This window comes from Canis lupus, chromosome 16 (assembly GCF_048164855.1).
Source record: "Canis lupus baileyi chromosome 16, mCanLup2.hap1, whole genome shotgun sequence".
Classification (NCBI taxonomy): Eukaryota; Metazoa; Chordata; class Mammalia; order Carnivora; family Canidae; genus Canis; species Canis lupus.
Window position 1 is genome coordinate 52,407,338 of NC_132853.1, and position 20,856 is coordinate 52,428,193.

The window sequence follows — 20,856 nt, forward strand, 5'->3', positions numbered from 1 at the left end:
CATGTTGTTAGACATCATCATGTAGAGTCAAGATGTATTTTGTTATTTTATAAGGACTTTTTTTTTTTTTTAAGATTTTAAATTTATTTATTTCCTGAGAGACACACAGCTAAAAAGGCAGAGACACAGGCAGAGGGAGAAGCAGCTTCCTGCAAGAAGCCGGAAGTGGGACTTGATCCTGTACCCTGGGATCATGATCTGAGCCAAAGGCAGACACTCAACCACTGAGCCACCCAAGTGCCCCTTATAAAAACTATTATACTCTCTTTAGCTCCAAGCAATTGTCCACATACATAATCTCATCTCTTCTTCTTTTTTTTTTTCTTTCCAGCGACACTATTTCTCTCCATTCTGCAGTTAAGTGTAAGAGATTCACTTGAGGGTAAGAAATAGGTTTTCAATATTTCTAGTTGTAAATATTTTAGAATTTTTCATCCTGGTATATCTTAGATATGAATGTTTATTAGCTCTCTCATCTTTTTGTTACCCCAACTCCAATAGAATCTCCAGTTGAGAAAGCTTTGTTTTAGTCAAATCAAATTAATATTATGAGCTCTAAAAAAGCTACAACTGAATGCCAATTATAACAATATATTATTTTTACTTCTTAGCTAAGGGGAAAGAGTTAGTGACAGAACCTTGGAAATAAAATTATTTCTGTACATTGAAAGCAAATGAGTGAAACTGAATATGCTTATTTCATCCATAAAATTAGCCATGTAGCTTCTGAATGCTTGAGCCATGGAATGAAACACTCAATTTCTTAAAAAGAGGCTAAAATATTATACCTACTATATCAACCCCAAATCAAAATTCTGATAAATCATTATTGTCTTCATGCATAGATTCCCAAAGTTGTTCTCTCTGCTGGGATTCTACAGAAAACACCTAAAAAGTCATGGATATTTTAGCTTGCATATGAAATTAAATATATTATTGCTCTTCCACCCACATATTCATTGAATATTGTTTTACAGCTAAATTTTTAAGAAGAGAATATTAAAGTTAATGATTAAATCAAGTCCTCGATCGAGCTACCATCCCAATAAAATGGATTTTCTTTCACCACATGTGTGTCAGAGTTATTTGCCTAATCATATTTATTTTCTTGGTCTTCTCCCCGTTTTTTTTTTTAATCAGACACTGATATCATTTTAAGTTTTGTTTTGTTTTGTTTTTACATCTTGCCTTATTTTCTTAGGATATTCAGCTAGTGGTGGAGAAGAAAGAAAATAATGGGTGAAAGAGCTAAATGCTAGGCTGCCTTTCAAATCATACTTTCAAACATCCTGCAAATCCACATTTCCCTGCTCATCCTTTTTTTCTTGATCAATATTTCCTTCGTTTTTTATGACTCTCCATATGAACAGTATCTGCATGAATGTTTCTGTTTGCAGAAACTCACATAGATTTTGTTATATAAATTACACATTGTGCATACAAGTGGATATCTTGTTTTTGTTCAAATATGCTTACATAAAGGTTTTCATGTAACAAAACAAAAAAAAGGAAATCGATTCTGAATTTGGCTCATTGCCTAATTTATTACTACTTTATTTTATTTGACACTCAGACACAAGTTTGTTTTCATGGCTCAGATAAAGAAACTGGACACCCAGTTCCCTTCTGTGGGAATTTGGTCTCATTTATGTGACACCACCCAGATTACCTCCACCCCTTCCTTACCACTGCCCCTATACTCACCTAAAGTGAGTTAAAATATTTATTGGGTTGTGAGAGTAAGGATTCTTTTTTCTAAAATTTCATATAAAATAATGGTGCAGTATTGGTCATGACCAACAGAGTCTAAGGCTCCTTTGTAACCACTAAATGTAGGAAAACCCACAAATTACTGTTGGAGAGGGGTTGGCCTTGAGTTCTGGCTTCAATGACCCTCTCCCTCTAAATTCAAATACCCTGCATCTGTGTAAATAAACATCTCTAGGTGTATGGTAAGGGAATATTTAGCACGAATATGTTTCATACAAAATTAGCAGCAAAGAAAAACTTTAGGCTTGTAATTACATAAAAAAATTTAAGCCGTTAGCATAATTAAGATGTTTCTTCCTTTTTCCCTTAAACAGGTAGGATATGATCCATCATTCTTTTGCGTGGATACTCTCATTGATTGAATTTCCAAAGTACTATTTTTTTTTCTTCCTTCCATGAAAGATGTATAATGATACTTGTATTCTGGCAAGAAGCTAAAGTCTAACATTAAATGTTTATTGGTTATAAACACTAAATTTAGCATTGAGTGTCTGCCAATGGGATCTAGGGGGAGGAAGCCAATGGATAAGCTTCTTACTTGGGAGATACTAGCTAAAAGTCTCATGGTTAGCTATAAGTAGAAAGGAAGTGAATTCAGACAAGATAAAGCCTGAGTCATTTGGCTCTAGAGAGCATGTCTTAGTTTTCACACTCATTTTCCCATTTTTGGTTGTTCCTTTTCTGTTCCTAGTTTCTGATATCAAAACTTCCTTTTGAAAGCAATGCTGAAAAGTCTAGCTTGGAGCTCTGTTAGGGAGGTAGTAACTCATGAAAGTATATATTCAGGGAGGTGCTCATGGATGTAGTCTAGTCTGTCATCTTGCTTTTGAATTCTTGGAAATCATTGTATCTTAACACATTTCATGTTTTGGAAGTGATGAAAAAAGTGACCTCGACTCAACTGGATCTTGGACATTATCTCCAGATAAGTCAGACACCCACTGCCTACAGGTTTATCTCATTCTTAATAGAAGGAATGGAAGTACATATTATCAGTTCATGTCATTAGAAGACTTCTGAGTAATAGTATCGGAGAAAGTATAAGTTTCCAAGGTGATAGAGAAAACTTCTAAACTGCATATATATCTTTCAGACTCATCTTGGACCACCAGTATGGTCAAAAGCCTTTTATGATTTCTTATCTCCAACGGAATCACAATAGAGGCCAGCCGCACAATGCTATAGAGGTCATCTGCCGTAGCCTTCTCATTTATAAGCGTGACAACGGAGTCACTTAGGTAAAGGTTGTGGGAGGATCAGAGTTGGCAGTAGATCAGAACTAAAACCCAATTCTTTTGACTCATCGGCCAGTGTTCCTTCACATTCATTAATTCTGTTTACAGATAGTCTCTCATGTTGTTTTTCATATCCCTCTACTTGTGTCCAAGACCCATCAAAACCTTGCCCCATCTAACCAATTAATTTCATTTTCTGTTAGTCTCACAACATGAACATTTCATCACCATCAAGCTGAACTCCTAGCTTCTATTTATCCCTTGCTAGAGGGACCAAATATCTCATTTTGGCCAGGACTGCTCTGGTTTTAGCACTGAAAAATCCGGTGGACCTTTTCAATTCCAAGCAAACTGGCTTAGTTGATCACTCCACCACATACACTTCTTGGGTACCATTGCTTTAATCTTCTTTTTTTTTTTCCTAAGATTTTATTTATTTATTCATAAGAGACACAGAAAGAGAGAGAGAGAGAGAGAGAGACAGAGACAGAGACACAGGCAGAGAGAGAAGCAGGCTCCATTCAGGGAGACTGACGTGGGACTCGATCCCGGGTCTCCAGGATCACACCCTGGGCCAAAGGCAGTGCTAAATCGCTGAGCCACCCGGGCTGCCCACTTTAATCTTCCTGTCTGCAATTTTCTTCCCCCATTTCCAGATTTTCTGGATGATTGAAGAAAGCTCAAAACCCATTTCATTCAGGCAGCCTTCAATTCTCATCCTTACCTTTCTATGGTTCTTAAATTGTGCTTTACACAAGTAAACTTTTAATTAAAGGCTAGCTTGCCTTGCTTGAAGATTATTCAAGACACATCATCTCTCCTAGAGTCAAAAAGTAGACTATAACTTATTATGGAATAGATCAAAGAGATAAAATGAAGTTTGCTTCAGGGAAGTGCTGCTGTAAGGTAGGCACTGCCATAGGTACTTGGTCTCATTTATAGCATCAGACTCTGTAAGGTTGGTATTACTAAATCTATTTTACATTAATCCATTAAGTTGAACAGAGTATTTGACCAAAATTCAAACCCAGGCCTATCTGGCTCCTTCCACTACACCACACTTGCTGCGTAGCAAACACGTTGAATGTTTTTGAATGTCTCACAGCTATTAACAAAGCACAGAGCCTAAAGTACATTCTCAAGAAATCCTTGCTATTTTGTCCTGATTGCTTTTCTATTTAAATCTACAAAGTCACGCTAATAGTGGCAGAGGAAGTAGGTTTACTAATTTATTTTTTGAAATAGTAAGTCAGAGAAAATGTGCCTTTCACCCACTTGAAGCAGAGTTGTATTTCATAGGCTGGTTAATAATCATCAATGAGTTCATTCTCTGTGTCTTATTCCTGGAGACTTAAGAATAAGGCCAAAATGATCAATGTCTTCTCTATCTATAATGTCTTGTCATAATTTTGACTTTCTCTGCCTTTCTTACTTTTTTCCTTTAAAAAAAAAAACTTTAGATCTACACTGCTCAGTAGAGTAGCCACTACCCCCAGCATGGCTCGTAAAAGTGAGACATTCTGTATGCATGGAATACACCCCAGATTTCAAAGATAGAATAAAAAATAAGAATGTAATATAGTCTGTTAGTGATTTTTAAAATATTGATTACATGTTTAAATGATGACATTTAGAACATATCGGGTTAAAGAAAACATTAAGATTTGATCTTGCCTGTTCCTTTTCACCTTTAAAAATTTTGGCTATCAGAAATTTTCAATTAGCAATAATCGCGCCTTGGATAAACCTCATTGGCTATGATACTGTCACTGCGCAAAGCTTGGCTATCAGAAATTTTAACATTACACATGCGGCTTGCATTTTGGATCTGTTGGGTATCATTACTATAGATGATTTCTGGAGACATAGGGTGATGAATATTTTTTATTCATTTTCCTTTGAGAAAATACCATGCTTTAATACAGTCGTTTAGAATTTTTCCCGATAAAATTATATATTTAAATATTATGTTAGGCTTTCAAATTAATAAATGCTAACGTACATCCCTAGATATGATGAGACAATGATTTTTTTTCCCGATAAGTAAATAACAGTAAAAGGGAAGTTACGTAAGTCACATGTATATAAGTGTGACAGTGAAATTTCAGTATTGTTTTTGAGGCATGCATCATGATATTCAAAGATACACACTTAATAAGCCTCTTCTTACTTTGGATTTCTGTATGTTTGTCATGGAACTTAATTTTAATCAAACTGATAGTTGAGAAAAATAAACAAAAAAAATTCATAGTCACTCGGAAAACACAAGATACTTTTTTTGGGAGGGCGCATAGTACACAGTGCAACTATTTTTTAAAATCTTTTCAGAGATGCCTGGGTGGCTCAGTGGTTGAACATCTGCCTTTGGCTCAGGGTGTGATCCCGGGGTCCTGGGATCGAGTCCTGCATCAGGCTCCCTGCATGGAGCCTGCTTCTCCCCTTTGCCTGTGTCTCTGCCTCTCTCTCTCTCTGTGTCTCTCATGAATGAATAAATTAAATCTAAAAAAAAAAAAAGCTACCTTTACAGAGCTGGAATCTGTGATACTCAGATCTGACAAAGCTCTGAATCCTGTACAGCATTTTCTTATCAAAGGATGGCAGTAAATTGCTTCATTAAAGCTCTTACAGGAAGCAAAATGCTCCACCCTCTTGCAGCTGGTGTGATTTAGGAATTCCTAGTAAATGTACTAATTATTTCTAAATGATGGAGCTTTCCCCAGTTCCATTTCCAAATCCTAGCCAACAGATTGACAGAAGACCATAGGAGAGAGGTCTGTGGGTATAGGTTCAGGGCATGTGTGCACACACAAAAAGGAACAGGATCCCCTTTGGTCACTGAGTAAGTGCCTATGGTAGCCTGGGACTTCCTGGTCCAGGGAACTCGGCAGAGTAGCTCTTTTAATAACTGAGGGGGCCTGGAATTCAATAATGCAAACAACAGCCTATTTCACGAAGTTTCTCCATTTTTATGATTTCTATCTCTTGGTCAGAAGCCTCCAAGGAAAGTAAGGTTCCTTGATTTTACAAACAAAAGACAAAAAACGCTGAATGTTCCAGGTGTAGACTGGAGTCACCAAGGAAACGATGACTACTGGAATCATAAAATAATTCTTAGACATGTCTAAATATTCCTCATCAGCGGAGAGCCGGAGCAGGTGTGCAGGGAGGCGCACAGGTAGAAGAGAAGGTGGCCCAGCAGCCTTATCAGCAGGGTGGCATTTGGCATTTTCTGCAGGACCGTGGTCATGTCACTCGGGCTCTTTGATCTCAGAACAGCAGAGAAGCATTCATATTTGCTTTTCTCTTGCTCAGCACCTAAAAATGCCTCTCAGTACACTCATCAAATCATTGGTGATGATAACTTCCTGAGGATCAAACAGGCGAAGAGTATTTCGACAAATAAAAGTAATATTAACAAGACATCATGTTTATCCCTTTCAGGAAGTGGCTGATAGAGCGATGGAGATTTACCATGGGAATGAATAAAGCAGAATTTCTGATGAAAGTGTTGAGGGGCATTTGGCATCCACCAGTATCCATCAGGCAGTGAGCCTCTTGTGCAGGGGTGATGGTAAGCACAGACGTTTCCCGAGCACTTACTGTGTGACGGTCATGCCGCTTGGCCCTTTACCTGCACTCTTTTATTCAATTCTCATGATACACCTGGGATAAGGGGCAACGATCATCTCTATTTTAGAGATGAGAGAACTGGATCAGAATTCAAGGAACTGGCCCGAGGTCAACAGGTAGTAAGGTCAGAAGGTGTGTGAGCCAGCAAGAAGCGGTGCCACCTTGGCCATGCATCAGAACCATGGGGGCAGCTTATAGTAAATCACAGATGTGCAGGCCCCATCAGAGATCCTGACAGAGTGTCTGAGGTTGGGTCTGGTTATCTGATGAGTGGACAAGGTCCTCAAGGAATCTGATGTAAATGAGAACGTCAGAACAACCGATCTAACATCACAGCCCTCGGAGGCCAACTTCCCTGCCACTGACATTCTGCAGGAGACTGACGGCTCTTGAATCTGATTTAGTCTCTTAAAAGCTCCAGTGATTAATGTGGAAGCCTCCCCTTTTCGGCAACGTGTTCAGCTTATATGCTTCTTCCTGTTGGCAGAACTCAGGGTCTGCCCTGTTTACTAGCCTCCCTGTGTGGAGAGATTAGTGATTTCTTGGTCTTGGCTTCTGCTGATAGGATTCATGCCAGAGAATGAGTGTGGACCTTCGTTTTCAAAGTAGAGGCTCTGGCTGCTTTATACAAATGATACTCTAGCTCAGTCCCCCAAATCCACAGAAAGCCTTTTCAACAATGTGTATACACGTAGTTCCAGCCCCCACTTCCTCTTCTAGTCTGAAGAATGGATAAAATTCCTAAACCACCTAGTAGGGTAGGGAAGATTAGACATGGGGGGGGGTACAGTAGAGAATGAGGGAATAAAGTTGGTCACTCTGGCCTCTTTCCAGCTTCCTTTGCTCTCTGTTCTTTGAGATTTAGAAGTGTAGTGGGTTTAGATTAATATATTCTTGGCGTTGTTTCCTGTTTCAAAGAAAAGGGAGGGGTGTCAGCGGTGTCTGATATCAAATAATTTAACCAGAAGGGTAGGTAAGTGAAAGCAAAGAAAGGTCTAGGCTCATTTTTCAACAGGTTAAAATTAAAAAAAAAAAAAAGTAAAGCTTCAGATATCATTCATTTTGATCCAAGGCATGTTGACCAAACACCAACTAAGTACTTTGAAATGTTCTCACTATATTGTGAGCTGGAAATAAACGGTATTGAATGAATTTATTACTGAAGGCATTGTGTTGTATACAAACAGAATGAAAGCTGGTGCCTGACTTTAAGAGAAGAGGCATTTTTTTTTTGAAGATTTTATTTATTTTATTTGAGAGAGAGAGTGCACGAGCCGGGAGGAAGGACAGAGGGAGAAGCAGATGTCCCGCTGAGCAGGGAGCTTCATGTGGGGCTGGATCCCAGGACCCTAAAATGATGACCTGAACTGAAGGCAGACGCTTAACCGACTGAGCCACCCAGGTGCCCCTAAGAGAAGAGTTTCAATCAGTTATGGGAGGAATGCAAAGTTTTTGTGCAACTAGCTGCAGCTTAAGGTAGAATACGACAGAAGGTTGTTGTGAAGTCACAATAGGCAGAGAAATTAGTATTGATCAGGGAGAGTAGATGACACAGGAGCTAGTTTTCTATGTCCAAACTGGCTCTCACAGAAGCTTCACGGACATATTCTCCTGGAGTCGCTCATGGCCATGCCAACAGAGGAGAGAAGGGGAGGGTGGGAGGAGGCAGGGTAGGGAGACAGGCTTTCAGGAAACTTTTAAAGTCTGTCATGGAGAGGATCCGGTTGTGACTTTCTAGGATGTGTGGGGCGGGGAGGGGGGGGAGTAAAAAGAACCCGAGCAAAGGCACAGAAGATGTGTTCTGATTTAAACTAGATGACAGTTTTCTCTCCCTATGGGTTGACCGAGTGTACTAGTTTCTTAGAGCTGCTATAACAAAATACCACAAACTGAGTGGTTTAAAAACAACAAAAAATTATTCCCTCACAGTCCTTAGGCTAGCAGCCCCCAGTTGAGGTGTCAGCAGAAAGAATCTGTTTTTTCCTCTCTCCTAGCTCCAGGTGGTTGTGTCAATCCTTAGTGTCTGTCAACTGAGGGACCCTCAAATGTCTGCCTTCATCCTTACATGATATATTCCCCCGTGTGTCTCTGTGTCTTCGCATGGCCTTCCTATAAAGACACCAGCAACTGGACTTAGGACTCACTCCAGTCCAGTATGGCCTCATCTTAGCTAATTATACCTGTAAAGCTCATTTTATTTATTTATTCCTGAGAGACACACACAGAAAGAGAGAGAGAGAGAGAGAGAGGCAGAGACACAGGCAGAGGGAGAAGCAGGCTCCATGCAGGGAGCCCGATGTGGGACTCAATCCCAGGACCCCAGGATTAGACCCTGAGTCGAAAGAAGAACTCAACCGCTGAGCCACCCAGGCATCCCTATAAAGCTCATTTTTAAGTGAGGTCACATTCTTTTTTTTTTTTTTCTAAGATTTTATTTATTTATTCCTGAGAGAGAGACACACACACACACACACACACACACACACACACACACACAGAGAGAGAGAGAGAGAGGCAAAGACACAGGCAGAAGGAGAAGCAGGATCCATGTAGGGAGCCCAATGTGGGACTTGATCCCAGGACTCCAGGATCACGCCAAAGGTAGACGCTAATCCACTGAGCCACCCAGGGATCCCCCATGAGGTCACATTCTAAAGTTCCAGGGGGGCCATGAATTTTAGGAGAAAAACACTAGTTAACCCAGTCCACTGGGCCACATTTTTGATACTGCTGTATAAAGACATCACTGTTTTTGATCTTTTCCACAGTTCTATAAAATCTCAGCAAAGGAAAACCAAAGAAACTTAGAAATTAAAGCTGATTGGAATCAAGGAGATGAAAGCCCTTATCAGGGGTCTTGTTCAATCAGGAAGTCTATTGGCCAACGGTGAGCTCAGTGCAGGAAGATAGAGGAATCTATGTCGCATAAGACCTGGCAAAGGGGAGATTGTTGGCAGGTAAGTAATTGGCCTAATCTTTGACATAGAAATGTTAGTCCTTTTTATCCTCAGACAGGTTGATTCTATGTTCCTACTTCCAAATTCCAATGGATTCTTGGCTTGTTGATACACCTTGCATATATATATGCATTTTTCCCCCTTTTCATCCCCTGTGAGAAAAGGGTCAAACAGTATGAAGTTTTGTGACTATATTTGGCAACACTGAAGACAGAGCTCATATAAACATGGGGATGAGCTACTGACCAAGGTATCAAAGGATGGAGAGGATTTTGTAAGTGGTGATGGAGGACCTCCCTCAGCTGAAGAAGCAGCATAGTTTCAGAAGTGAGGAAGTGAATGTTCTGATCAGCTTTGCAAGTTGTCCCGCTTGGCCAAATTGTTGTACTCCCATAGTCAAATCTAATGGGACACAGTTCTGAAAAGTTATGTTGGGGTCAGATAGTGGGCAGCTTGGAAATAACAGGTCAAGAAAGGAGTTTGATATATTATAAAAGTACTAGATTGCATCCAAGATCTTTAAGCGGGGGTGGGGCATGATCAGGTCATGTGATAAATGTATCTGAGAGGGAAAAGGATGAGGGTGAAGTTATCTTTCAGTGAGGATTTGAATAACCCACATGAGAAGGGCTGTGTATTTGCACTGGGACGTTGGTCCTGTGAATGGAAATAAGACGCTGCAGAGAAACTTCAGAAGCAGAAATCATATGCCTTGAAGATAAGGCATTGAGAGAAAAGTTCAATAAATCACTTGGACTTCCAGTTGGATCGAGAGAGTGATAAGGCAAATAATAGCATAGTTAATCAAGAAAAAGAACCTGAGGAGAAAAACACGCTTTTGTCGGTTTTTGTTGGCTTGTAGAAAAGATCATCCATTTGATTATACATCTATTGAGTTTAACGGTGCCAGTAAACCATCCATATGGGGATGTTTAGGTGGAAGCTGAAATGTAAAATCTGGACCTTGGCAGAAATCCCTCGGTTTTCACAATGTAATATGGTAGAGGGCCACAGGAAAGTGTTAGCTGCATGAGTAGAGATGTTTCTTAGGAAGAGGGTATGAAGGGAAGACCAGGGAGACCCTGGGCATGAACTCAGTAAAAACCTAGAAAGGTTCTTTGCAGGTGGAGCCAATCATTGTTTTTACACGTTGGAGCCTCAACGTGTGTGTGTTTGTGTGTGTGTGTGTGTGTTTAAAATAAGAACAACACCAAAAACAAATGAGAGAAAGAGCTAGAAAAGACTGTTGGTTTAAAAGAGAAATTCTGTGATGGGGAGGTGAAACGCAGCAAGCTGTTGCAATGCATGGATTTTCTTTTGTCAGTGAGTTGAAATAGGAGAATCAAGGAAGTGAGGGATGAAATGAAAGTGGCTTCTGCTGATAGCGTGTTTAAAATGCCTGTCACTGGTTCATAACTGGGAACACAGCCAAATGAAGCTCAGGGCAGTCAGAAGGACTGGGGAGAGAAGGATAAGGTAAATGACTAGAAGTCTCCATCATGATTATGAACAGGTTCAATCGGAGTGGAAAATTGGGAAGGGAGAGAAAAAGAGAATGTGATCAGACACAGCATTTAGATCAGCATGTGGCTATTTTTTATATTTTTATGTCTTATAGAAATGGTATCAGGACTTCCATTTTTAAATTTGCTTTTTAAAATTCACACCAGCCCACCTACTGGCCATACCAGGAAAATAGGCACCTAGTGTCAGGTAAGTCCAGGAGACAATTCCAGCACAAAGACCTGACCAAAGGGGCGAATGCTCAGTAGAGAATCAGGAAGGTTGGCTTTTACTGGGATTTAGCCAGAAGAATAGAGATAATCATCCAGTTGTTCCTAAGAGCAAAATGGAACAGGAATTGAGAGAGCACAAAGAGGGATCATCCAAGCCACGGAAGAGACCCAAGTTGGTTCTGTGTCGTTCTGACTCATGTGTATCCTTAAAATCAATCCAGTCTTTCGGGGAGCCCAATTAAGTAGCCAATCCTGCATAATATGATTAAAAATAGTATAAAAATAGAAATAAGCCAATCGGAGAAGGACAAACATTATATGGTCTCATTCATTTGAGGAATATAAAAAATAGTGACAGGGAATAAAGGGGAAAGGAGAAAAAAATGAGTGGGAAATATCAGAAAGGGAGACGGAACATGAGAGACTCCTAACTCTGGGAAACGAACTAGGGGTGGTGGAAGGGGAGGAGGGCGGGGGGTGGGGGTGACTGGGTGGCGGGCACTGAGGGGGACACTTGATGGGATGAGCACTGGGTGTTATTCTGTATGTTGGCAAATTGAACACCAATAAAAAATAAATTTATAAAAAGATAGCACATGGAAAGCAAGGGTCCACACAGACTCGACGAGTTGATGAGTCTCACGAACAGACACTGCTGATGCTTCACTGTGAACCTAATTTCCCCTGCGTGTTCATCTCCTTTGGGAACCTGGACCAGCCTCCATCACCTTTGTGGCAATCTGCCACAACTTCTAGACAATACGTTCAATGTAACACACCTAACCTAGGTTCTGAATATGCAACAACAGGATGCCGCTGCCTCCCTATCATAACTGTCTCCATCCTTGGGAGGGTAGTTAGCAAAGCTACTGAGCACTAATCTCCTTCATGTTGAAAATAAAACAAACAAAAAAAGTACATTCCTTCAGCATCATACAGATTTGACTTGTTGCTCGCTAAACTCGATGTGGGTGTACATGATCAACCGAATTAACTCCCCTGGCAAAGCTAATAGGGACCCGGAGCATTTGGTTTTTGCTTGCAAAGTGATACATCTGTAGTATTCCAAAGAGAGGCGAAGAAAAGTAGAGGCTCTCAGATTTCTTTCTTTGTTCATTTCTGCTTCCTGTTGGATGTTGGGAGGGGTTGACCAGCCTCTGGGGATTAAGACATTCAAAGTGGTCAGTAATTTCCATAATAGGATTCCGTGATCAGATTCAAAAGCAAAGAACAACTAATAGGAGAGGATAAGAAGGATGAATGACTGCCTGTCTAAAGTAGGCTCTGGGAGCTGGGAAACAGGAATTTTGAAGAGAGCATTTTGTTTGTCCTCAAGACATACACAAATACTAGGCACTATTTAAAGGAGGAAGTCTTGATGTCTTAGGGCATTTATGGAATGGTTTCTATTCCAATAATGCACCACAAAGTTGAAAGAACAAGAATGACATTTTAAAAAGGAGAAAAATGGAATTGGGAAAAAATTTAGCAGTCAGCTGTTAGAACAAATTTTTGGAAGAGCAACTGGAGCTCTGAGAGCAGGCAGGAAGAAAGAACCTAAGGCCAGATTTCTTCCTGATTTTGACTTTTAATGAATCAGTAATGTGTAGAGTCATGTTTAGGATACTTTCGGAAAAAGGCATTAGCTTACTTCTTTCACGGAATCAAAAAACAACAAATAAGGGATTTGGATTGAAAATCAATCTCTTTTTCTCTCTCCTTCTCTTCCTTTCTTCCTAATATGTATCTTTATCCATGTCAGACTCACTGTTTGTCCTCTTGATTGCGTTTCGTAGTTTTATGTTTTAGGTAGTGATGTTAACACTATTGCTTCCAATGTTGAAGTTAACAACAGGCTATGGAGTCAGACCAACCCGTTTCAATTCTCCATCCATTGATCTCTGTTAAGTCACACTTCTGAGAATCAGGTTTTGTTTGCTTTCTATTAAGACTATTTTTTTAGAGCATTTTTAAGTTTACGACAAAATTAAGAGGGAAGTACAGAGATGTGCCCCAGCCCCAACACATGCTTAGCTTCTCCTATTACTGATATCACTCACCAGGATGATATCTTTTCTTTTTTTAAAATATGGATGAACCTGTATGGATGCATCATAATCACCCAAAGTCCATAATTTACGTGAACTGTCATGTAAATTCCTGGTGTTGTACGTTCTCCGGGTATGCACAAAAACATAATGACACGTACCCAACATTAAAAGGTCATGCAGAGCAGTTTCACTGCCCTAAAAGTGTGTGTGTATAAATACAAGAAATAAAACATTCGAAAACCCATATTTGAAAAAAGAGTAGCATTACCCTGTGGGGTTGTTATGAGATTAAATGTGATACACATAAAGCACTTAGCAAATAAAAAATGTGAGTATTACTTTATTATTGATGATATTTAAAAATTGAATTTTCCCTCCTGTGTCCCATTTGTCTTTTCTGCTCCAGAAGCAATTGCTATAATGAATTTGGTTTATAGTCTTACGATCTACAATAAAGTTATGAATATACATGCATTTTTATCATGTTCTCTGTATGTGCAGGTACATGCACTTTGTGCTTTCACTTTTACATAAATAATAAAATAATGTTCATTTCCTTCTGTAACTTAATTTTTCACTCAATTTAGTTTTTGAAATTATTCATTCTGATATATATGTCTCTTGTTCATTTCTTTTAAGTGTCATACATTATTCTGTCATATAAAAATCCCATATTTTATTTGCCTTGTACCTTTCAATGAACTTTTGGCTCATTTCTGACTTGGAGTAATTATAAGCAGTTAACATGGGTATTCCCATGCACATGTCCTTTTGCATATGGCTGTTTGTTATTGTTTTTATAAATTATATACCTAGAAATGGACTTTCTGAGTTATAGGCATGCACATTTTTAGTTTTGCTGGGTATTTCCACATTTCCTCCAAAGTAGTAGTACCAATTTATGCTTCAGTAGTTTGTGAAAGTTCCTGCTTTCTGATCATGAATAAAAATACCACACCTCTTACTTTCTGCAGTTTTGTAAAATAGCATTTTATCTTTGTTTTGATTTACATTTAAGCAGTTCTTCCAGAACAATGTAAGAGATAAGGAAAAGCTGAAAAATAGTATGAAAATTCGAGGCATCACAAATTTTTTCCCCCCTAACTTCAACTTTAACTTTATAGCCAGGTAAACTGAACAGTTTTTCAAATTCTTTGAATATTTGAATTTATTGTTTTTTGAAATGCTTTCTTAAACATTTTGCCTATTTTTTCCCTGAGTTATATGCCATTTTCTAACTGACTTGTTAGTCTTTATACTGAATACTAATCTCTTATGGTTCTAGATGATGTTAACTTTGGTAATGGTATCTGTGGTTATATGGCTTCCTCTTTGTTTCACCATAGCTATATTTATTCATCTCTCATTTTATGCTTCAAGTCTTTGTTTGAAATTGTGTTTGCAGTTTTCTGCAGTTCCAATGGTTATCAAAGTTTAGCATGCACAACCATCGTTTGGAGAGCTAGTTCAAAGGACATAATTCCTGGCCTCCCTCTCTTGAAGATTAAGAAGTTCTAAGGTAAAGTTTGCACAGAGTAAGTTCTTTAAAAAAAGATGCTCATGCAAGGTGATCTCCAAATATACCTTGGAAAATGCTGGGGTGCACCATATTGGAATTACCACCAGAAGACCAGGAAACTGCTCTCCATTGAATCATTGTATTTCTTTTTGAGTTCAAAAAAAAAAAAAATGGGGGAGGGGTGCTCTCTGTCTGAAGCAGCACCAAATCTGGGGAAACGCATGGAGACAAATGTGCAGAATCATTCTGGTAATGACGAAGGAATACTGACTTTTTCAGCCCTTCCTAACGTTTCTGAACCGAGGAAGGGTAAATCCATGTATTACAAGAATTATGGGCAATTAAAAACAAGATCCTGCAAAGGCATATTTTCTTTATTTTATTCACATCTTCTGGTGAATTTTTTTTTAAAGCAGTGCTTCCAAACAGCTATTTTGAAATGAACAATAAACACAGCACAAAGTATCTAAGACACGAGCTTTTAATGAGAACAATGTAAGAGATAAAGAAAAGCTGAAAAATAGTATGAAAAATCGGGGCATCACAAGTGTTTTTTTTTCCCCCTAACTTCAAGGAATTTAAGAGAGATTGGACTTAGGTCTTTTTCTTGTTCTCAGCCAGATTTATTTCCCTTTTGTATTTATGTGCAATATCAAATGTTTTAATGTTGTGGGTTTGTTCTGAACTCCATTAATAAAGTGGCTTCCTGTCTTAGCTTAGGTAAGCTATTCACCTAATTTAGGAAATAACTGATCCATGTTTTGAGACAAAGCTCTTTTGTTTAAAGGACTTTAAGATTAGAATGACAACCAAGGGACATTTGACACAAATCCCAGAAAGTCCTGAGAATGGATTTTCTCTGTTTAGCACATTACTGCAGTTGAAAACATTAAAACAGAAGAGAAATGTCCAGGAGAAAAGCTCCCATTTACCCAGCCGAAGTAGTAGAACTGATATATTCTTTCCAACAGCCTTTGTTTATACTCCTCAGAGGAATAGATGAATTCTAGTTAGGTGTTTTGGTCAGTTTTATTAGGAAGTTGACTCAGGTCTGTATTGCTTTTAGAAGCCAGACAGAGGGCAGGAGTCCTACTCACAAATCTTTAGGAAGTGTTGAAAGCTGAGTCATTTCAGACGTGTAAATCCTGTTGCAACAAACAGCACATATTTGCTTATTTTGGACAGATATAGAAAGAAAAAAATTAGATGTGAATTTAATATCAAAATGGAGGCCGGATGAAATGGATGAAAAGACGGACATGGCGGCATGGAAAGATCTCTTTCTGCTCCTCTGTCCCCCTGCTCTACCTGAAATATTCCTGCCTCTCCCCACCCTCACTTCACTCTCAGCCATCAGAGGGAAACAAGAGGAAATTCCCAATCACACAATGATCCATACAGTAAATTATATCATGTGCTCTTTGGAAAAAAGTGTACCCTCAACTTTAGAGTGAATGTTACCTTTACACTGAGAATGGTCAAAATATTCCAAAAATGAACAATGTTTGAAGATAAATTAACTTGCTATATTGCAAGTTGATTTTAAAGATAAGGGATATATATGGATACATATGTTATGTTATATGTATACGTATCCATATATATGTCTGGGTTTTGGAAAATCTGTGATTGAATGAGTAAATAAAACACTTCCAAATAGACAATTAATTACTTTTGTCATAGAATCTCAAAGACCTCAAATATACATGCATAGGTTTGTCAACAGCCTCTCCAAAACATGTAATTCCTGTTTCATAACTCGATTGACAGGAAGCTCTTCAGTGCTTTGTTTCCAGGAACACAGAGAGCCAGGGTGTTAAGTGAAGACTAAAATGTAGGGGATCTGACTCCAGTCTGGCCACCTCAAACCATTACACCATGAATGGCCACATGCCTCACCTTTCTCCTGAACTCTGATAGTAAATATTTGACTGGTAGAGCTGGTGAGGACCTGAATAGTAAATATTTTACGAGGGGAAATGGGAACTCCCCTTTGCTCTGTCCTACCCTTTCATTAAACATATTAATTTATATTAACTGGGAACCAGATTATTCTCTATTTACCCCTGTCAATAATTATTCATCATCTTGAATCCTGAATCCTGCTTCTATCATAAAGGGGACACACTTTTTTTTTTCTTTTGCCAGATTGGGATAAATCTAAAGATGTTAATGGAGCATGCAGCATTCGATTGAGAAAAATCAGGAGCCTCAGATAACACATAGTGCACGTGGATGATTTATTATCTGATAAAAAGTAGAGTGATCAACAGAGTCATCTTTTTTCCCCCTTCGTCCTTCCCATCAAACTTCATCTTTCTTTAAGGACTTAATAAGTGAGATCCCGGGCTGCTGATTCCCTGCCTATCCAGGTTTTAGAATACTTGGCGGACTCCTTCCTCTTTTCCTCTGAGGGGCAACAGCTGGTTTTCATTACGCATCAGATTATGATACACACCGAAAAGAAAATGGTCACAATGAATAAAGAGGGAGTTCTGGTAATACTGTGGTTTGTTCCTGGGGGTGTCAAGGTGAAGAATCCATCCTGTTCTTCAGACCACTGTAAACTTAATCCATTTCATTATACACACGAATGAAATTCAGCAGTGTTTTCTTAAGAACCTCTGTCGCTTTTATTTACTGTGGGAGAGGCCCCTTGGTTTTCCTTTCTTCTTCCTTTGGTAGAACGCTAATGCATTTTATATGCTCTTTAATCTCAGTCCCAGTTCTGTCAATATTTGAGCTTATCTTAAAACGAAGAACTCCAAAGGAAAGTCAAAGAAAGTAAATTCTCATTCCGGAAGGCAAATAACAATTATTTCATTAAACATCCAAATCACAAAGTGCCCCCTTGGACCAGTTCTAGTTATAAACAAAAGGGAGCAGTTTCCCCCAAATCCCTCCCTTTGTGATCAACACTTAAAAAGTCGCAAGTTTTCTAATATGGGATTAACCTTCCCCAAAATGTATCATTCTGCTAACAAATTCAGTGACACTGCGAGTGGTGATCTCTGCATGTGTCTCTCTCTATCTTGGGAGTGGCTATTCCTCAAGATGACAGGTGGGCAGTGGGGACCTAGATAGTGATCCCAGGTTGGCCCACTGTGGTTTCCTTATGAAACATCACTGAGAGAGCAGCACGGCAATCTGCATCTCCCACATGAGCCAAGCAATTGTGATTGCCTTTTGGTCCTTCACACTGTGATGCAGACAGAAATGCAGACTCGAGTTTAATTCATGATTATGGATCCCACCAGGGCTGTCACAGTTGCTCAGATGGTTTGAAACATTTTCCCATGAGCTCCCACTTTTATAAACTCTGGTGATTATGTTCTCTTAATAAAAAAGGAGCCCAATCTGGGGGAACCTGAGTGGGCTGAGTGTTGGGTCTGGTCATGATCTTGGGGTCATGGGATCAAGCCCTGCATTGGGCTCCACACCGAATCTGCTTCTCCTTCTCCTTCCCCTCCAGCTCCTCCCTCTGTACTCTCTCTCTTGCTGTCTCAAATAAATGGATAAAATCTTACCAAAAAAAAAAAAAAAAAAAGAGCCCAACCTTAACAAAAGCATTGCACAAAGACACATTTTGGTTTCCCATACTGTAGCTTCTTAAGCAACAGGAGGATGGCCAAGTGTGGTGGATGGGGTTTGCTGGTAAGTGGGGTTTTCACACTCTCCACAGGGCAGGAAAATGCAGGCACAAAGAAAAGCATATATATAAACATCTACTATTAAAAATGGAGATGGGCTGGTGGCTTACAATTCCCCCCCACTTCTGGGTTCTAGCAAGGAGAATAAAGAGATGCAAACATTCTTTTAGCACAAAAACTTAGGGGACTGTTTATATGGACAGTGCAAAAACTTGGTTTGTCTGCAGATTCCACACCTGGAGGACAGATTCCACATGCTGCCGTGGCTCTTTCCCTTTCTCCTTGTTTCAGTTTTTTACACCATTGGGGACCCCAGTTCCATCCTGCTGGGAAGCAATTAGTGCTGAAGGAATGGCAACTAACACACAAGTGGCAGGGTCATGAGGATAGGGAGCAAGACGGGGGGAAGAAAGAAAGAAGAGGCCATGGGGGACCAAAGAAAGGAGCTTGGAAGCCAGGCAGCTTCCTCTGGACGCTGCTAATGGAATAGCCATATGAGTACTCCAAAGGTAAGCTGGAGGAGCTTGAATCTGCATAAAAACAAAAAAAGCCAAATCTGGTATAAGAGAAGAGAGCAGTGCTGGCCGTAGAACTTTCTGCTATGAGGCAATAACCTGCAACCTGCACTGTCCAAGGTAGTGGCCATTTGTGGCACATGTGCAAGTGAACATGTTCAATGTGGCCAGTGCCATTAAGGAAGTGCCAATTTGGGGTGCAATGGAGCTTTTTATTCTATTAACGTCATGTACTCTTAAGAGTCATATGTGGCAAGTGGCTACCACATTGGACAGTGCAGGGACAGAGCAGCTGCTCATGGATCCCTACCTCTTTGTGTGAACCCTTTAGCAATATCAAGATATTACCCCAAATGAAGGACTGTTTATGTATTATTATGGATACTTTGTGTTTGGTTAACATAAAGAACAAAGTTAACTACCCCAATACATGGCACAGTGGGGAAAGGCTCTGGAATCAGATGGAATTGACCTTACACCCTAATCTCACTACATTCTGGTTCTGTGACTTTGGGCAGGACACTGAATCTATTTCATACTTTGTTTCCTCACTTGACAAAATGAAATTAAAATGGCCCATTCACTTGAGGGTCACGATGATAGAATTAAGTGAGTTTGCCAAACCCTGTAAGTTCTGTGGTGGGTCCCCCCCACCCCAGTTGGCGACTTCTGTGTCTAACCGTTAAGTAATTTATCCCAGGATCATTATAGACCTAAAATAATAAAGATGATGATAATTATAATAGCAACAGAATAGCAACAACAATAAATCCAGTTAGCACTGTATTTTATTATACCTTCTACACACTAGCTAACTAACTTTGTTGTATCAAAAAAACCCACAAAATATAATGGTTTAAAGAATAAAGTATTTATTTCTCTGCCATATTACTGCCCCGAGCTGAGCAGTTCAGACTGATGGGGTGGCTCAGTTGCATGAGGGCAACTGAGGTCTCTACTTTTCCCCCTTTTGTTCCCTGTCTACACCCCTCTCACCCCCTCAGAGCAGGCACTGGTAAACCACAACTCAAAGCTCAGATCCAGCCTGCCCTCTATTTTTGTATATGAAGTTTTACTGAAACATGACCATTCCTGCTTATGTATGTGTTACCTATGGCGGTTCTGATGTCCTAAAGCAGAGTGGAGTATTGCAGAAGACCATATGGCTACAAAAATCGGAAATATTTTCTACATGACCCTCTAGAGAAGAAGTTAGCAAACCCCTGGCCTAGAGTACCATGGTCCTCTGCAGGCTTGAAGCTGGATCATAGGCTCAACCGTGTCATAGGGAAGGACACAGGCAGAAGTTTTTTTAAGGAGAGGAAGATTGCACACATGACCTCCCTCCCCCCATTTCATTCATTTTTTAAATTCACATAACAGATATTTGAACCCAAATTTATTCTAGCCACAACTCGAGCTACTTGCAACATATCCCTCTGGTGAACATTTGGCCACATGGCAATATCCAGACACTTAGAAGTTCCAGAAGTTTCACATATATGTATGTTGTATATGGTCTCCAGGTGAGGCTGTGTGGCCAGCTTAAGCTCATTATTATTAACTTTCCACTTCGCAACTATAAAGTGTTACCTGGCGATGGGATCATCTGATTAAGGAATAAATAGCTCCGGAGAAGACCCAGATGGAAGGCAAGACAGCAGCAGTAACATTTTCATATAATTGAGATCCCATAATAGGAGATTGAGTTTCCTAACTAATAAATGTTTTCAAGCTTCTGCTATATGCCAGATTTTGGGAACACACAGGTGAAAAAGCCATGTGGTCTCTGT

General features: G+C 39.6%; 2 long non-coding RNA genes and 1 pseudogene across 8 annotated transcripts in view; 1 reads left to right on the forward strand and 2 right to left on the reverse strand.

Annotated features, from left to right (window-relative positions):
* LOC140607067 (uncharacterized) overlaps nt 1-17,491 on the forward strand; it is a 56,803-nt gene extending 39,312 nt beyond the window's left edge. The window contains exons 4-8 of the long non-coding RNA XR_012009220.1: nt 332-382; nt 6,447-6,576; nt 9,404-9,592; nt 14,785-14,898; nt 17,047-17,491. This is a non-coding gene — a long non-coding RNA (uncharacterized lncRNA). The remainder of the gene's footprint in view (nt 1-331; nt 383-6,446; nt 6,577-9,403; nt 9,593-14,784; nt 14,899-17,046) is intronic.
* The window catches only part of LOC140607066 (uncharacterized), a 571,123-nt gene that overhangs the window by 103,493 nt on the left and 446,774 nt on the right, over nt 1-20,856 (reverse strand). The window lies entirely within an intron of this gene.
* LOC140607697 (U4 spliceosomal RNA) lies at nt 4,681-4,786 on the reverse strand (annotated as a pseudogene).